The sequence below is a fragment of the Capricornis sumatraensis genome, chromosome 7, assembly GCF_032405125.1.
Source record: "Capricornis sumatraensis isolate serow.1 chromosome 7, serow.2, whole genome shotgun sequence".
Classification (NCBI taxonomy): domain Eukaryota; kingdom Metazoa; phylum Chordata; class Mammalia; order Artiodactyla; family Bovidae; genus Capricornis; species Capricornis sumatraensis.
Genome location: NC_091075.1, coordinates 90,422,139 through 90,439,067, shown reverse-complemented (window position 1 = coordinate 90,439,067; position 16,929 = coordinate 90,422,139). Strand labels below are relative to the sequence as shown.

The 16,929-nt window shown below is 37.6% G+C and overlaps 1 non-coding gene across 1 annotated transcript; it reads left to right on the top strand.

Annotated features, from left to right (window-relative positions):
• The first annotated feature begins 10,584 nt into the window (after positions 1-10,584).
• LOC138082461 (small nucleolar RNA SNORD42) lies at positions 10,585-10,651 on the top strand. Its single transcript, XR_011145091.1, has one exon. It is a non-coding gene; the product is annotated as a small nucleolar RNA SNORD42 (small nucleolar RNA).
• The last annotated feature ends 6,278 nt before the right edge of the window (positions 10,652-16,929 follow it).

Genomic DNA, 16,929 nt, shown 5'->3' with positions numbered 1-16,929 from the left:
CCCCAACTTTCATGATAACAGTGCTTATTCTGTCCTTTCTTATTTGCCTGTCTCTTGTACGGGTATAGAGGAAATTATTCTAGAAAGCAGGTAACTAAGCATTTCTAGTTCTTGGGAGGTTTAATCTTTACTTTTCTCAGGAATGTGAAGCATCAGCAGGTTTTGTTTGTCTTTAAAATGAGGAGGATTCTAGCGAAGCTGACTCGTTACTCCATAAATATCTTAAAAGTGTGGAACTTTCCCTCTGGAATTATTATATGTGAATGGATTCCTACATTTTACAATGGAAAAGCATGAAATCATAGCCGGCTTGGCTACTGCTATTATTCATTTAGCAGCTTTTATTCTTTTAACAGTTAAACTTCCATTATGTTTTACTATTTGTTACATACCATTTTTGTGTGTTTTATGCATTTTGCAGTTAACTATTTGAAAGAACGTTTAGTCCTTGAAAGTAAGAGTGATTTACCATTCTCATGCTTTTGTCTTTTACCAATGCCATGTGTATTTTTAAAGATAATAATAAGTTCTGCTATTAAAAAAGCCTAATAACATACTTTATTTTTCTTGCTACCTACCTATAGCAAGTCCTAATGTTTGAAATGTTGGGGCATGTGCTTGGGAATGTATTGATGTTCAACATATATACCTACAAATATTAGATGCTGCATCAAACAAACTGACAAGAACAGGTGAAAAGGAATAGAAAGCTCTGGCACTCAGTACACAGATTTTTGGACACATATACAAACAAAAGGCTAAGTTGAAAATAGTAAATGCTAACTTTTGCAGAAAATATATGTAATTTTGAAAGAGTTCTGTGTTATTTATCAGAAGTTTTATTTATTATTCATAGTGAAAAACAGATAATTTTAAAACCACATTAATTCTGGTATTAGGAGTTTATTTACTTGAAGAATATATGTTTCTATGCATTTGTAACAATGACTTGCAGAATTATAAGAAAGTGAAGTGATATTTTCTTCTATTAGATTTATTTCTATATGTTTATATATATATATATTATGACTTTAAGATAATGAGAATATTGTACATTGAAAGGAAACAGTTAAAATGTATGGAATGTATACTTCAAAATACATGTTGTCCATCAGGTCATCAAAGGAAGTTGTTCAATCACTCAGCTGTGTCCAACACTTTGTGACCCCATGGAGTGCAGTATGCCAGGTTTCCCTGTCCTTACCTATATCCCAGAGTTTGCTTAAACTCATGTCCATTGAGTTGGTGATGCCATCCAACCATTTTGTCCTCTGTCATCCCTTTCTCCTCCTGCCTTTAAGCTTTCCCAGCATCAGGGTCTTTTCCAATGAGTCGGCTTTTTGCATCAGGTGGCCAAAGTATTGGAGCTTCAGCTTCAGCATCAGTCCTTCCAGTGAATATTCAGGGTTGATTTCCTTTAGGATTGACTGGTTGGATCTCTTTGCAGTCCAAGGGACTCTCAAGAGCCTTCTCCAACACCACAGTTCGAAAACATCAAATCAAAGGAAGAAGTCAGATCTTTTTTGAAAAAAATTTGTAATTGCTCCATGATGATTAGCCTGGGTTTTATAAGAAAATCACTCTCATTTCCTTGTTTTCACTCTTACCAACAAATATTATTCAGCTTGTTTTTTGTTTATTCTTCAGACTTGAGTTGTAAAATAAATCTATTTTGTTAATAGTGAATATATTCACGTGATTCTCTGACTCAGAAGCTACCATAGTTTCCCTTTTGTGGATATCTTTCAGATATAGTTTAAGAAAATAAAATTATATGTGTGTTTATTTCTCTTGCATTTGTCAACATAGATAGTAAAATGCTCACAATTTCTCAACTTACTTTTGTTTTATTAAGGAATCACTTGATCTCCTGATGCCTGTGAATTTTCCTCTGCTAAGCAGGAAATCAGCCCTGCAACCCAATTTGTGCAACATCATTATGACAGAGAAAGGAGATGACAGCAAGGGAATTCCATCTTGGCCTGCTAAAAATATAGAAAGTCCATCCCTTCTTTGAGGCAGACTTTGGATAGGTATCCCAATTCAGAGACTTTTCCAAACTAGGAAGAATGGCGGAGCAGTTAAGTACACGGGCTCTACCACAGGGCAGTTATTCGCATTGCTTTCTACTACAGGCTTACCCAACTTAGCTTCTTATTGGATAGGTATCTTCAGACAAGTTATTTTAGTCATTCAGAACTTATTCCCCCTCTTTAAAATGAAGTCTTTAAAATCATCTTTATAATGATGCAAACGTGGTAGAATTAAATGAACTAAAAAATAATATACTTAAAACAGGAGTTAGAACATAGTAAGTGCTATAAACATTGTAGTTTCATGCTGACCTGTAGGACTTCTGCATTTGAACATCCAGAAACCTCTATTTATACCTCTGCAGCAGTATTTATCTTTGTTTCAAAGTAGTGTTTTGATTTATATTAGAGCTATTCTTGTTCTTGCCTTATTTTTTTCCAGTAGATTTAATGAAGATCCTGAGGGCAGGAATTGTTTCATTCAGTTTTGATTCCCTAAACACTTAGGCTGGCTTCACAGTAGCTGCTTAAAAGTATTTACTGAATAGTGTTGAAAAGTCAAAAGTACATGTAAAGTGTATAACATATAATAAAATTAATTTCTGTATGTGTTGTGGAAATTCATATCATTACATTCTTCTTTATAGAATGGTGTCATAGATAGAGACTGAGCTTTGGAATTAGATAGTCATGAATTCAGTTTTCATTCTTCTGCTGTCTTTGCAAAAGAGACTTTACTTTCCTTAACCTGTTATAAAACTCAGGAAATAATAAATACTTTACAGAGCTATTCTGAGGCTTGGAGATAATATATTTAAAGCTTCTAGCATGATAGTAGTAGTCACAATATATGGGTAGCTATTATTTTAGTTTTTGGCTTTACAAACTTTGAAGTTTATTTTGTATTAGAATAGCCTATTTACACATAAAATAGAAAAAAATTCCACTGATGGAACCCAAATACATGACTTCAATGAAAAGTAAATCTCAAAAACTTTTAAGTCAGCCAAAGTGAATACTTCAAAAGAAATGAAGCAAAATGGCAGCCAGGAGATGGTTCCATCTGTTTATCTGAGAGAGCTTATATCCTGAAGCCAATTTGAAGGCTTTCTCTATTTAAAACACATGGCTTTAATAGACTGAACTCTATGGTTCAAAAGGAATCAAGATCTCCTCCAGGATTAGGGTGGTGGGGACGACAAATGGAAGCTTTCAACTAGTATGGACTAGTATGAAGAAATAATCTCTCCGTTAAGTCACTGTTAAGTGACTGTTTTAGGCTAGAACAGCAACACAGCCTGCAGTGAAACATAGAATTATCAGTGACCAGAAGGAACCCACACTACCAAGCGTGCCTTACAGAAGGATGATGTAATAATTAGGAAGATCTCCAGCATCCAATGACAAGTGGAAGACCCAGGTTACTTATTACAAACTGAACATTAATAAAGAGCTTATTAATAAAAATTTGCCAATATATAGTTTTTCAAAATAGCTGATATCACATCCTTAAGTTTCCATATGGACTACTGAAAGGGCATTCTTTTCAAGTCATGAGTCAATGGGTATGAATAATGACTGATTAAACCATTATGTATTAATCATTGCATATATGGTTATAAAATGGCTTAACTAAGAGTTTTCTAAGAATTTATTTCACAAAATTGTAATGCATGCTTGATTTGCATGCAATACTTAATTCTCATCCAAGAAACCTTGGCATAAGCTTTATCCCATTGGTATTAATTACTCAGTGATTTTTTTTCTTTCAGTTGAAAGGAAGAGGAGGAAGCCAGCTGCAGCTTTGGCACTTATAATTGCGCCCCATATAATAGCAATAGTTATGTATGAGCTGTTTAATTTGAAAGCACCATCAGCCATGCAAATTTCACATCAACTAAAAGTAGAGGGAGAAAAATGTCTGTCAAATGGAAAAGGGTTAAATTACTAGGATTAAAGGAAGGAAATTATTTCTAATATTCTATGAAAGTACAGATAGGAAGTAATGCAAAAAATTGAAACATATAAAGTTAAAATGTTACTTAAGTACTATTGGATTCATTTTCACTTAGCATTTCAGAAAGATCTGGTAACACTCTGGGTGGTGTGTGAGGCAACTTTGAATGAAAATTTAAAAATTTGTTTGGAAAAATATCAGTTGTAATGATGTGACTCCTCGACCTCAAATGGCTGTGGACCATAACGTTCTGAAGTTGGCTCAGCCTACACTGATGTGAGAGTGATTATTGAGGACATTCCATTGTGCTCTAGGGGTTGAAAAGTGGTAGTAGCATGCATCTGTGAATCAAGTTTATACGTCCTGGTATGCAATCTTTTGTTTCCTTGTTCAGAAAGATAACTCTATTCTTTCAATTTTATAAGTGCATTTAGTTGGGCTAAAATTATTACATGTATCTGTAATATTCTTACAGGAAATCAGATCATAAAAATAATAATAATAATAATGAAATCTGAGAGCTAACTTTGGAAAAACCAAACCTAGTACAAGTACATGGCTCATTCAAGGTCACTGAGCTCCTTAGCATGAAAGTTGGGTCTTAAAGTGAGAGGATTTGGTTGCAGCCTCCCAAGCCTTTTTTTCCTCTTTGCTACATGAACATTGAAGTCCTTTCTAGCTCTCTAATACCACAGCTCCCAAAGTAAATGTCTCCGTTGTTTTATTTCTTCAAAATTTTATTTTGGAGGGAAATTGTTTTGAAAAAATTTTTACTTAGACTGTATTTACTATAAAATAATACTTCAGGTTTTATAACTTAAGAAATAGATTGAAAGGCTGGTTATTAATTTTGGAACATAGAATGTGCAACAAACCAGTGTCCTATATTTAGAATACCATAGCTAGTCACATAATTCAGCATAACCAAGGAAATCACTTTATTGGTGCTACCAATATCTAGGTGATACTAAACTGAAGGAAACTCTAAATAATTTTTCTTAGAAACATGTTGGTTTAGGAATATTCATTCTGGTTCTACAAACAAAGACTTTGTTTCTTTTCGAAAATCATTTCCTAATAGCTCAGTTGGTAAAGAATCCACCTGCAATGCAGGAGACCTGGGTTCGATACCTGGGTTGGGAAGATCCCCTGGAGAAGTGAAAGGCTACCCACTCCAGTATTCTGGCCTGGAGAATTCCATGGTCTGTATAGTCCATGGGGTCACAAAGAGTTAGACATGACTGAGTGACTTTCACTTTCACTTTCTAAACTGAGGGATGTACTTTCTTCATTTGTAAATGGAGTCTCACATTACTTGACTTTAATCTCAAGGTAAAACAAAACACTCTCCCGCCCCCACCCCACTCTCACACCCCCCCACCTCCCAAAAACCAAAACAACAGATTTCACTTTATCAGGATTTATTAGCAGGGTTTTTGCTTTGGGGATGATGGAGACATACTTTCCCCTATTTCTCCCACTAAGTACAACTGAAACTTCTACATGTTATAAATAAAACAAGCTCTTGCACATTACAAATAAAATGAACCTGAGAAGATTCTGATGGATGGAAAGAAGAAGCCAGACAACCTTGGACATTAAGACCTAAGAAAGGACACGTTAGTGAATTTCCTAAATTTGTTTTTGCCTCATCTCAGAATTGGAGCAGAAGCCGGCAATCCAATAATGCCAGTCAATGGCTGCAGATAAACACAGCTCCAAGCAACACCTTCTTTCTCTAGTCAAAGAATCAGAAAAGAGTCTGCCAATCAAGAGTAAAGCTTTTAGACAGTATAGCTCTCTTCTAGCCACACACCACAAAAGACCTCTGGTTCTTCCCGCTATGTATGCCAGCAAAAGTTGAATGAATTAGACTTTCAGCCTAATGAGGCTATCATGAAGCATGACCTAGAATCAGAAAAGGCCAAGTAAGGAACAGGGACTTTCATCCTTACTGGCTGATAATGGGTCCACCCATTGTGATGACAGTGGGTCCCCTGTGGCGAACCTACTCCATCTCCACCCAGCAGTAAGGAGGCACCCTTCACCCTCTCCCTGGGGTGTCAGAGGAGGCCTAGTAGAGACTCAGAACTTTTATAGTCACTCGTTCAGCACTAACAAGGCCACCCCCACCTAAGAGTCAGTGGAGGCCAAATCCCACCCCTGCCCAGCAGTAAGGAAGAGCACCACCAGCATCGCCATTGTTGGATATCAACAGGGGCCAAGTGGGGAATTTGCGCTTCTATGTCCTTCTGGCCTGTGATGAGGTGGAACCATCCTCCCATGCTAGAGCACTATCAAAAAAGGTCATTTAAAACAGGTTTAAAATTAAAAATAAATTTTTTTACAGAAAAAAAAACAAAGAGTAAAATTAAAAATATTAAAAAACTTTGAAAAGTGGCTTTGTTTTCCATAATTTAAAAACTTGCTTCTCAAAGACACTTTCAGGCTCAAGTGTTTTCACTATCAAATTCAACCAATTATTTAAAGAAATAACATCAAAGCAGATCTGGAAGGAACATTTATAATATCTCTTTTCAGAGGTAATGACTTTTAATTTTTTGACTATTTTCATCATACCTACTTTTAAAATACAAAACTGGAATTATGCCACGTGTATTCTTATTTCATTTTTTCATTAGTGTTGACATGCAAACAATTTCTTCCTTCTCTAAATGTGCTTGTAGATTGTAATTTAACTGATTGCATAGATTTTATTGAATAGATATACCATAATTGATATAATTTCTTATTGTTGGGTAAGTGGATTTTTTCCCATTACATTGTAATTCATGGCAAATAGAAGGGAAAAAGTAGAAGCAGTGAGATTTGATTTGGGTGCTCCAAAATCGCTGCCAATGGTGACTAAAGCCATGAAATGAAAAAGATACTTGCTCCTTGGAGGGAAAGCTATGACAAACCTAGACAGCACATTAAAAAGCAGAGACATTGCTGACAAAGGTCCATATAGTCAAAGCTATGATTTTTCCAGTAGTCATGTATGGATGTGAGAATTGGACCATAAAGAAGGCTGAGCACTGAAGAACTGATGCTTTCAAACTGTGGTGCTGGAGAAGACTCTTGAGAATACTTTGGTCAGCAAGGAGACCAAATAGTCAATCCTAAAGGAAATCAATCCTAAATATTCATTTGAAGGACTATTGCTGAAGCTGAAGCTCCAATACTTTGACCACCTGATGCAAAGAGCTGATTAGAAAAGACCCTGATGCTGGGAAAGATTGAAAGCCAAAGGAGAAGCAGGCAGCAGAGGGTAAGATGGTTAGACAGTATCATGGACTCAGTGGACATGAATCTGAATAAACTCTGGGAGACAGTGGAAGACAGAGGAGCCTGGCTCCTCTGCAGTGCTAGAACCATGGGGTTGCAAAGACTCAGACACGACTTAGTGACTGAAAACCAACAATAAAATATGGTTAGTCATATTCCAAAATGTAAGAGTTAATAAGAAGGAGGCTTGATCTAAGCCTGATTTATGTCTCTTAAAACTGAAATTTCATCTTTTCCGGTGTTCCAGTTCACTCTGATTATGGTACTTTTATTTTCACCAGAATGTGACTCTGAGTACAAATGGAAAGAAATTAGTTTTAGCTCTGCTCTCCCTCACTTCTTTGTTTCCCTTTTATCTCCCTCTGTCCCTCCTTTCAGAAATGTTTAAATGCAAATAATTGATTTCTGTTGTCAAAAATCTCAAATGAAGAAAAAGGAGGAGATAGAATTTTGGTTGTCACAGTAACTCATCTTGGAATCAGGAAATAGTACTTGAATTTCTTGTCTTCAACTATAAAGTGAAAAAATTGAGTTAGTAGTTGTCTAAGGTTATTCCCATCTGCTATATTCTTAAGTTTTCCTTTCTTCAGGCTATCATAATGTTACTGAAGTCATGCATTCATAATTTTTCCATTTTTTCCTGTTCTTTTGCATGATTTTTCAGGGGTTTATTGTTTATCTTTGTTTTATTATTACTTTAAAATTTTCTGGCATTATTGTTTGGTGTGTAAAGAACATATGTGTGGTGTGTTAGTTGCTCAGTATATGATGATATTTTATAAATGGCATTTATTTATTTATTTATATGCTTCCCAGTGGCTCAGTCGTAAAGAAAGTTGATGATGACGATGCTAAGTCAATTCAGTTGTGTCTGACTTGTTGCGACCCTATGGACTGTAGCCCACCAGGCTCCTTTGTCCATGGGATTCTCCAGGCAAGAATACTGGAGTGGGTTGCCATTTCCTTCTCCAAAAAAGAACATGGGGGGATACACTTTTCTATTGCCATAAGATTTCTCTATGTTTTTCTTCATCTATGCCGGGTGGGTGGGAGAGTCAATCACTACTCTGAATTTCTCAAAACACTAAGTACAGGCTAGCTTACAAGGTATAGAATATGTACCAGCTCTTACTTTTTATAGCCATTTAATCTATCTGACTCTTAGTTTCCTGATCTGTAAAACAGAAAATGATCTACTTCACAGTTTCCCTTGAGAAGGATTCAATAATGTGGTAATGAGCCAGAATGTCCTCTGTGGAGTAGAAGTCAGTCCGAGTCACAGACTACAAAGGGTCTCTCACCACTAGATGGCAGAGTGAAGCATAGTCTGTCCATCCTACACCGAAGTCAGTTGGCCTCTTATGCCAAGCATCTATTTCTTTGCCATTTTCATTAATCTACCCTTCTGATTCTACTCACTTAGCTCCCAAGACCTCCAGACTAATATTTTGAAGTTCTTCTTTTTAAGTTGTCAAGAGAAGGATTTTTTTGCCACGTGTTTCCAGTTGTCCATCCCCGGTCCCTAGCTACTTGTTGGCTCGCTAGCCTTGACTACTCAGAAGGGAAGGAAAGCATCTTGACCTGGAGAGTTTGGTCATTATCTTATCACGTTAGGAGCCGATAACATAAAATTTTCTTACATATGTCCATATGGCTTGTCACTGTTTGAAGGTCTGACATCAAGGACATCCTGAGGGACTGAGTGTCAAGATAAAGAACACTGTACCCAGCACCTGGGGAGTCAGTTCACATTCACCCTGACCTCCCTGGAGTGGGGTGATTTAATACTTTATAATGGACCACAAAATCCTGTATAGTTTATGTCTGATCAGGATAGTTACAAATACAGTTCTTCACTGTTTGCTTTGTTTTCCTTAGATAAACAACATTGAAATCCATACATAAAAAAGAAATGAAGTTGTTTTCTTTTCTACTATGGTTAGAAAACTTGTGGTAACTCTGAGTCATGGAACAAGATTGAACACTCACAAGATTACTCCAAACACAGGGTTTTCCTTACAAACAGGCGGAGTAGATGGTACCTCGAAGATATTGTCTACAAAACAAATGTTGAGAATTTCCTTTCTAAAAGTATCTTCCTCAGAGTCCAGCTGGGATGTTCAAATTTCCCTTGTTTGGGTTTAAGGCATTATTACTCTTTATGTGCCCCATAAAAGTGTGTGTCCCAGAGGGTTATAATTTGATATGACTTTGTTTTTAGATTTACTGTGTTAGCATGAGGAACTGGATCCCATGGATCCAGTAGGCTAAGTAAACTAAGCTAAGTAATAGCTGAGTTCAAGTTAAGATTCCTTAAACATAGTTAAAGTCTGTGTTTTGTTGGAGTTGGAGCACAGCATACCTCAGAGGAAGAAGAGAGATCAGAGCAGCAGGTGGTATCCAAAAACACTGAGTTTCCGCAAGGAGGAAGAGTAGTGTAGGCTTAAGGGTTAGCAGAAGGTTAAATCAGATAATGTATATGAATTTTTTAGCCCAGAGCTTGACTCAAAGTATATCCTCAACACTAAATAGAAGAGGGACTTTTATTTTTTTTTAAAAAAAAAGAACAATAAAATCAAGAGAAACTGAGAAAAATATTGCAGTCACTACAATGTGCCTTGCAGATTGATGCTGGGCCACAAAAGAGAACAGTACAGGCTTGGTTCTTGCCCTCAGGGAACTGAGCTTGGGTAGATGGGCAACTAACTACGAATTATGAGAGAGTGTATGGTAAATGCTGTGCTGGAGAAAGGTCAGAGCAGGGTATTTGAGGCGTATTTAGAGTTTTCTACAGAAGGTGATTTTTGTCTTCTTGACTTGAATGAGGAATGGGTGGTGTGGGGAAAGGAGGAGAGTTTCAAACAGAGGAAACACCTACATGAAAATCCAGAATGAAGACTGGGAAGGAAGGACATGTGCTAAGAGCTGAAAAGAATGTTATTGTTGGAGGATAGAGTACTAGTGGGTCACTGTTTTGAAATGACGCTGAAGAGATTGACGGAAGAAGGTAAAGTGGAAAGTGGGCATAAAAGACGTAGCTATAGCTGTTTGAAGCTGCAACTAGCTCCTCCGAAGTGAGAAATCCTTAGTCAGCAGCACAAATCTGCTAATTGCTTTTGAAGCATCGATGCTGCAACCAACTTTTGATAAGTCTGGGAGAAAACTGAACATTCTTATGACACTTTCATGCTCTGAATCAAATACGATTGGAATGCTGCTGATTCTCTCCTTACACTCTTCTCTTTCCTTCAGAAAGATCAGAGTGGTCAAAGGTCACTTGCATTTCCTGATGTCTACCACTGTGTGGCGCATATGATGGAAAAAATTTAATCTCCTGAGACTTGCGATGTCTTCAAAGGAACCACTGATGCACGTGTGCAATTTTTTTTTCACACACATGTGGAATTGTTTTCTTTGAGGGGGCTTCCTTGGTGGCTCAGACGGTAAACCGTCTGTCTGCAATGCAGGAGACCCAGGTTCGATCCCTGGGTTGGGAAGATCCGCTGGAGAAGAAAATGGCAGCCCACTCCAGTATTCTTGCCTGGATCCCATGGACGGTGGAGCCTGGTAGGCTACTGTCCATGGGGTCGCAAAGATTTGGACACTACTGAGCGACTTCACTTCACTTCACTTCACCACTGTGTGGCACCACAAAGAACAAGCAAGGGCCACTGGGCATAGAAGAGAAAAAAACTGAATAAACAGGGAGTTCAAATTTTAAAAAAATAAGAAGTATACAGGACAAGTAAATAATACAATTCAAGTCACATCCTCTCCCACTCTCTTCCCAGATAACCAGTGTTAACCGATTGGTGTATGTCCTTTTCTACCTTTTACTAAGACCAAATGCAAGTAAAGCTGTGAAGTGAAGTTGTGAAGTTGCACAGTCGTGTCCGATTCTTTGCGACCCCATGAACTGTAGCCTAACAGGCTCCTCCATTCATGGGATTTTCCAGGCAAGAATACTGGAGTGGGTTGCGATTTCCTTCTCCAGGAGATCTTCCCAATCCAGGGATTGAACCCAGGTCTCCCACGTTGTAGGCAGACACTTTACCATCTGAGCCACCAGGGAAGTCCAAGTAAAGCTGTACATACATACAAAGCTGTCCCCTTGTTTTTAAAAGGGGCTGTACTTCACACATTACTTTGAAACTTGCATTCTTATTTAACAATATATTATGGACAACATTTCAGTTTTAGAAACAAATTATGAATCGAATCTTTAATGCTGCATACTCGGTTCAGTTCAGTCGCTCAGTCGTGTCTGACTCTTCGCGACCCCATGAACTGCAGCACGCCAGGCCTCCCTGTCCATCACCTTCTGTAGGATATTGTGCTGTAATTTAACCAACTGCTCCACTCTTGAGTGGGCTGCAGAATGTTCTTAGGTCACACTGTAAACATGCTATAATAAATGTGCCTATATATTTGCCAGTTCTTAAAGATGTTTTCTATGGGTTGTCATAGTGGACACCAAAAAGTGGGTTGAATGAATCAACGTGTGAATATGACTCTGTATTTTCTCTTTTGAAGATACCAAATGCTTTCCTTTTTTTCCTGAATCCTTGAAAGCAACCAATTCTCAAATTTTGGGTAGAGAGAGTGGTGATTCTTAGCTTTAATGCTCTTCTTATCAAGGCCATCAGCATTCAAACTTGTTGGTTTCAGGAAATTTACACTACCAAATATGATTGAGAACACCAGAGAGCTTTTTCAGTAATAGAAGTAGTCTCTAGCAATATTTACTGTACAAGCAATTAAAACCGAGAACTTTAAACATTTATGATTTCCTTCAAAAATAGCAATAATAAATGCATCATATATTAATACATAATCTATTTTATAAAAAGTATTTATTATTTCCAAGACAAAAAATTATTGGAAAGAAAAGCATTGGTTTTCTTTTTTGCCCATTTCGTTAATATCCAGCTTAATAGAAGATAACTGGATTCTGATATCTGCTTCTACATTCTAGTAAGTTGTTTTGGTTGAATGATACAAAGAATACTGTGACTCACAAATATGTAGTTGGAAACAGTATTTTAATAGAATTTTCAGATAATTGTATTCTTCTTGGATACTGTATAAAACTTGACAAGAGGTAGTTTCATAAAGGTTATATGCAATTTGGAACATAAAACCATATCAATAAATGTATATTCTTAATACATTGCAGTTCATTGTCCTATCTTGCTTCTTGAATGAATCTTTTTACTCATATATTGATCATTTAAAAAATATTGATTCTGTGAATTGTATAGGGTTTTCAAATGCAGTTGTTAACTTCACCAGCAATCTAATGTTTCAGTATTAGGAAAATATGAGGACCTTAGTGGTAAATACTAGTTTTCTAAAATCCTAATTTCCACTTTAAATCTCAAAGGTTATCATTGGAAACATTGTTAATAATTTTCTTGAAGTGACAGATTTACTTCATTCATTTTGAATAAAGTATTTCCGGCTCAGCTGATAAAGAATCCACCTGCAATGTAGGAGACCTGGGTTTGATCCCTGGGTTGGGAAGATCCTCTAAGAAGGGAAAGGCTACCCACTCCAGTATTCTGGCCTGGAGAATTCCATGGACTGTATAGTCTATGGGGTCGCAAAGAGTTGGACACGACTGAGAGACTTTCACTTCACATTTACCAAATACTCAGTTATGAATAACCATAATTTGCCTATAATTAGTCTCTCATGAAAAAGAGCCTCGTTTAGCTTATAACTCAGTCTCACAGGTGTTTTTCTTGAGTCAATGATTTATACCCAAAGGTATACCTAATTTATTTATTCCCAAACGATACTAAAAAAAAGTGCATTCAGTGGTCAGGATTTAAGAAATTCAGAATGTTTTCCTGTATCACCAAAAACAAAAACATTTTTTAAATGTAACTGGACTTTTTTTTTTTTTTCCTCGCAAGTGACAGTGTGACAGTGAAGAAATTAATGATGACTTCTACATTTTGGTTCCGGTGACTTGACTCAAACTGCTGCTGCTTAGTCATTTCAGTTGTGATAGCCCACCAGTCTCCTCTGTTCATGGAATTCTCCAAGCAGGAATACTGGACTGGGTGGGCATGCCCATCCTACAGGGGATCTTTCAAACCCGGGTTTCGAACCTGGGTCTCCTGCACTGCAGGCAGATTCTTTACCACTGAGCCTCCAGGGAAGCTGCCAAAGTTTTATCCTCCATTGCTTTGGTACCGTCAGTGCAAATGCCAACACAGAGAAAAAGGCAATAGATTTTGGTTTTATTTTGAAACTATTTTGACCCCATTAGAACCGTGAAAACGTTTCAGGTAATTTTAGGGGTACAACCAATGCTGAGGATGACTCTTTTGGATTCATGCTCCTTAAATGTTAATGCACACATAAATGACCTGGGGACCTTATTAAGATACAGACTCAAATTCAGTAGTCTTGAGGTAGGACCTGAAAGTTGCATTTGTAGAAAGTTCCCAGGTGAAGATGATGCTTTCTGTAGGTGGCTATGCTTTGAGTAACAAGTCTCTAGACCTGCATTATCCAAACAGTAGCCACTAGCTCCATGTGACTACTTTAATCTAAATTTAAAGTAATTAAAATTAAATAAGTACTCATTTAGTCAGTCATATTAGCCACATCTTGATCACTCAAAGCCACCTGAGGCTAGTGTGTATCATGCTGGACAGAGCAGAGATTTCCATAGTCACAGAAATCCATTAGATAATGATGTTCTGGACTGTTTACATGGAGTTAATAATGACAAGCCCATGTAGCTGAGCTTATTTAAATATTCATCAGAAGCTACACTTCAAAATTATGTAAGCATAATTTATGAATAACTTCATTTTTCTGATCAGTCCTAAAAAGACAAATGATTTAGAATTTTAAATAATGTTTAGACTCTGTAGTTTCAAGTTGCCCAACTAATTTCTTGTAAATTTCTTAATGACATGTCTTTATGAGTTATATCAACTGATATTGCCAAGGCCATTGCATGATATTCTATTTTTTTGTGGAAGAAAGCATTCTGCTTAAAAGTTTAAAAGATTAAGAGTGACTGATATGGAGATAGAAAAATTCATACTCACTGTAAATGATTTTTATAATCAAAACATAGTCTTCCATGCAACTCACAAGGAACAATTTTGGTGAAAAAAGCTCCACTGGGGAGAATAAAAGGTTATGCCTCAAAGGTTAGCAGGACGGATAGTGTTTCTCCTGGACACACGCCAGTGCAGACAGCGTGCTGAGAGGCATTCCTTGGAGTTCTTGGGCAGTTCTTGCTCCGATGAGAGCTGGCCAAACTGCATACTCCACCTGACTCAAGGAAACATTCCAAGGTAGGCTTTCCAACAGCATTCCTCGTCTGCAAAGTTCACAAGCTGAGAGGAGCCTGGTTGGAGTGAAGAGCAAAGTAAAAGCTAACAAAAATAAGAGGAAAGTGGAGAGGGCATTCTAGAGTGTCCTGTGGGTTCTTCCTTAGGCTTTTTTCAGTCACCTCTCTATCCATAAGCACAGTCTGCTGTATACTGGTAAAGAATAGGTCGTAAATGAGACACACCTGAAACAGGCTTTTCTTTGTGGCTACGAGAATATGTCAGTGGCCAAGCACAAAGTCTTTGTCGAGCATTCCAGTTTTAAAAGTGGATGTGGTGCTGGATGCTTTGGGAGAAACGAAAAATTCCTACCCTGTTAATGGTCTCTCTTTATGTACATAACGTGCTTCCATAAAATTCTTCAGTCAGAAGACAAAGAGTGTTCCATCACTCTTGGCCACTGGTTTGCCACTGCCCAGAAGCACAAGATTAGCAGCTCTTATAATTTCATCTTCCAGGGTAGGTGTAGATGCTGTTCTTTTCAGCTGAATTCTCATCTGAGTCGATGTATCTTGGCTTTGAAACTTTCCAGATATTAGTGAAATACCACACAAAGGAGCAGAGTGAGGAACTCCATTGAATTCCCACGTGAGAAACATGTTTTCCTGTTGCCCCATTAGCTGTCCATTTGTGGTTTTCAGTCTGTAATTGACCATCTGCTCAGCCTGCCATGTCCCATGTTCATGTCAGAGTCACGTCTTAACTCTGTGCTCTGTCTCGGACCCTGGAGTCAAACCCCAGGGGTTGCCATTATTGTGAGGGATCAGGCAAGGGGCATTGTTTTTATTGGTTTGTTGAGATAAAATAGGGACATTTTAGGTAAAAAGCAGAATTTCCTTTTGCTCTTTGATGTGGAGGTGGGGCAAGAGGGGAGGCCGATGTGCTGCACTAGGCTGGCATTTTTACAGACAATATTCTGTAGGAGCTCAGTGCACAGTGCCTGTCACTCTCAGTCAGATGCGGCCTCTTCCATTCATACTGGTCCCTACCCGGGCAACTTACCTCAGTCATTCCATCTGCCTAGGTCCTACATTTGCTTGTGCAACTCATTATTTAGGGCATAAATCTCTTGTCAGCCTCAAAATCTAATATACCTCTGGACATCAGAGTGATAAGTGCTCAGAAGCACCATGGTAAGCAATGCCAGTTTGTAAAGGCTGGGACCTGGTAGCCAAGTTCCCCACTACAAATTCTCAATGAGCAACCATATTTATCAAAAGAATACTATGTGCCAAGCTATGACAAACCTAGACAGCATATTAAAAAGCAGAGACATCACTTTGCTGGCAAAGGTCCATATAGTCAAGCTATGGCTTTGACTATTGGTTTTTCCAATAGTCATGTATGAATGTGAGAGTTGGACCATAAAGAAGGCTGAGTGCCAAAGAACTGATGCTTTCAAACTGTGCTCCTGGAGAAGACTCTTGAGAGTTCCTTGGACTGCAAGGAGATCAAACCAGTCAACCCCAAAGGAAATCAATCCTGAATATTCATTGGAAGGACTGATGCTGAAGCTGAAGTTCCAATACTGTGGCCACCTGATGCGAAGAGCTGACTTATTAAAAAAGCCCCTGATGCTAGGAAAGATTGAAGGCAAAAGGAGAAGAGGGACAGCAGAGAATGAGATGGTTGGATGGCATCACCACCTCAATGGACATGAGTCTGAGCAAACTCCAGGAGATAGTAAAAGGCAGAGAAGCCTGGTATGCTGCAGTTCATGGAGTTGCAAAGAGTTGGACACGACTTAGTGACTGAACGATGAATAAGAACAACTGTGCGTCAGGCCATAGGTTAGGTGCCAGCAGATAGTGGACTTCCTAAAGTTATTTGTCAAGACAAGATAATAAAAAGGATATCTTACGGAATTTTCACAGCAACCAAATCTGTTAATGTGTATTAGGACTTGAGAGGCTTAATATTAAATACAATGGAGTAAACCCTGAAGGTAAGCAGGAAAGATTTTTAGAATCTTCCATTTATCCTTCCTAAAAGGCAAAATGATTTGAGATGTGTGCATTGAGAATTGTCTTTTGTTTCTTGTTGGTTTCAACACCATTATCTCAAACCTCAGTATGCTTAAAATATGTATAGAACTGTATATAAAACCATAGTTTCTCAGATTTTATAGTTTACTTAAAATTTTATCCAAGGTTAATTTTCTCCATAATCAAGTTTTGCCTTAGAAGCTAATTTGCATAACTACCTGTGGGAAAGATGAAAGATTTAAGGATTAACATTACTTCAAAGCTATATTTAGAGAAATTAGACAAGAATCTTGTACTAGGTGAAATTT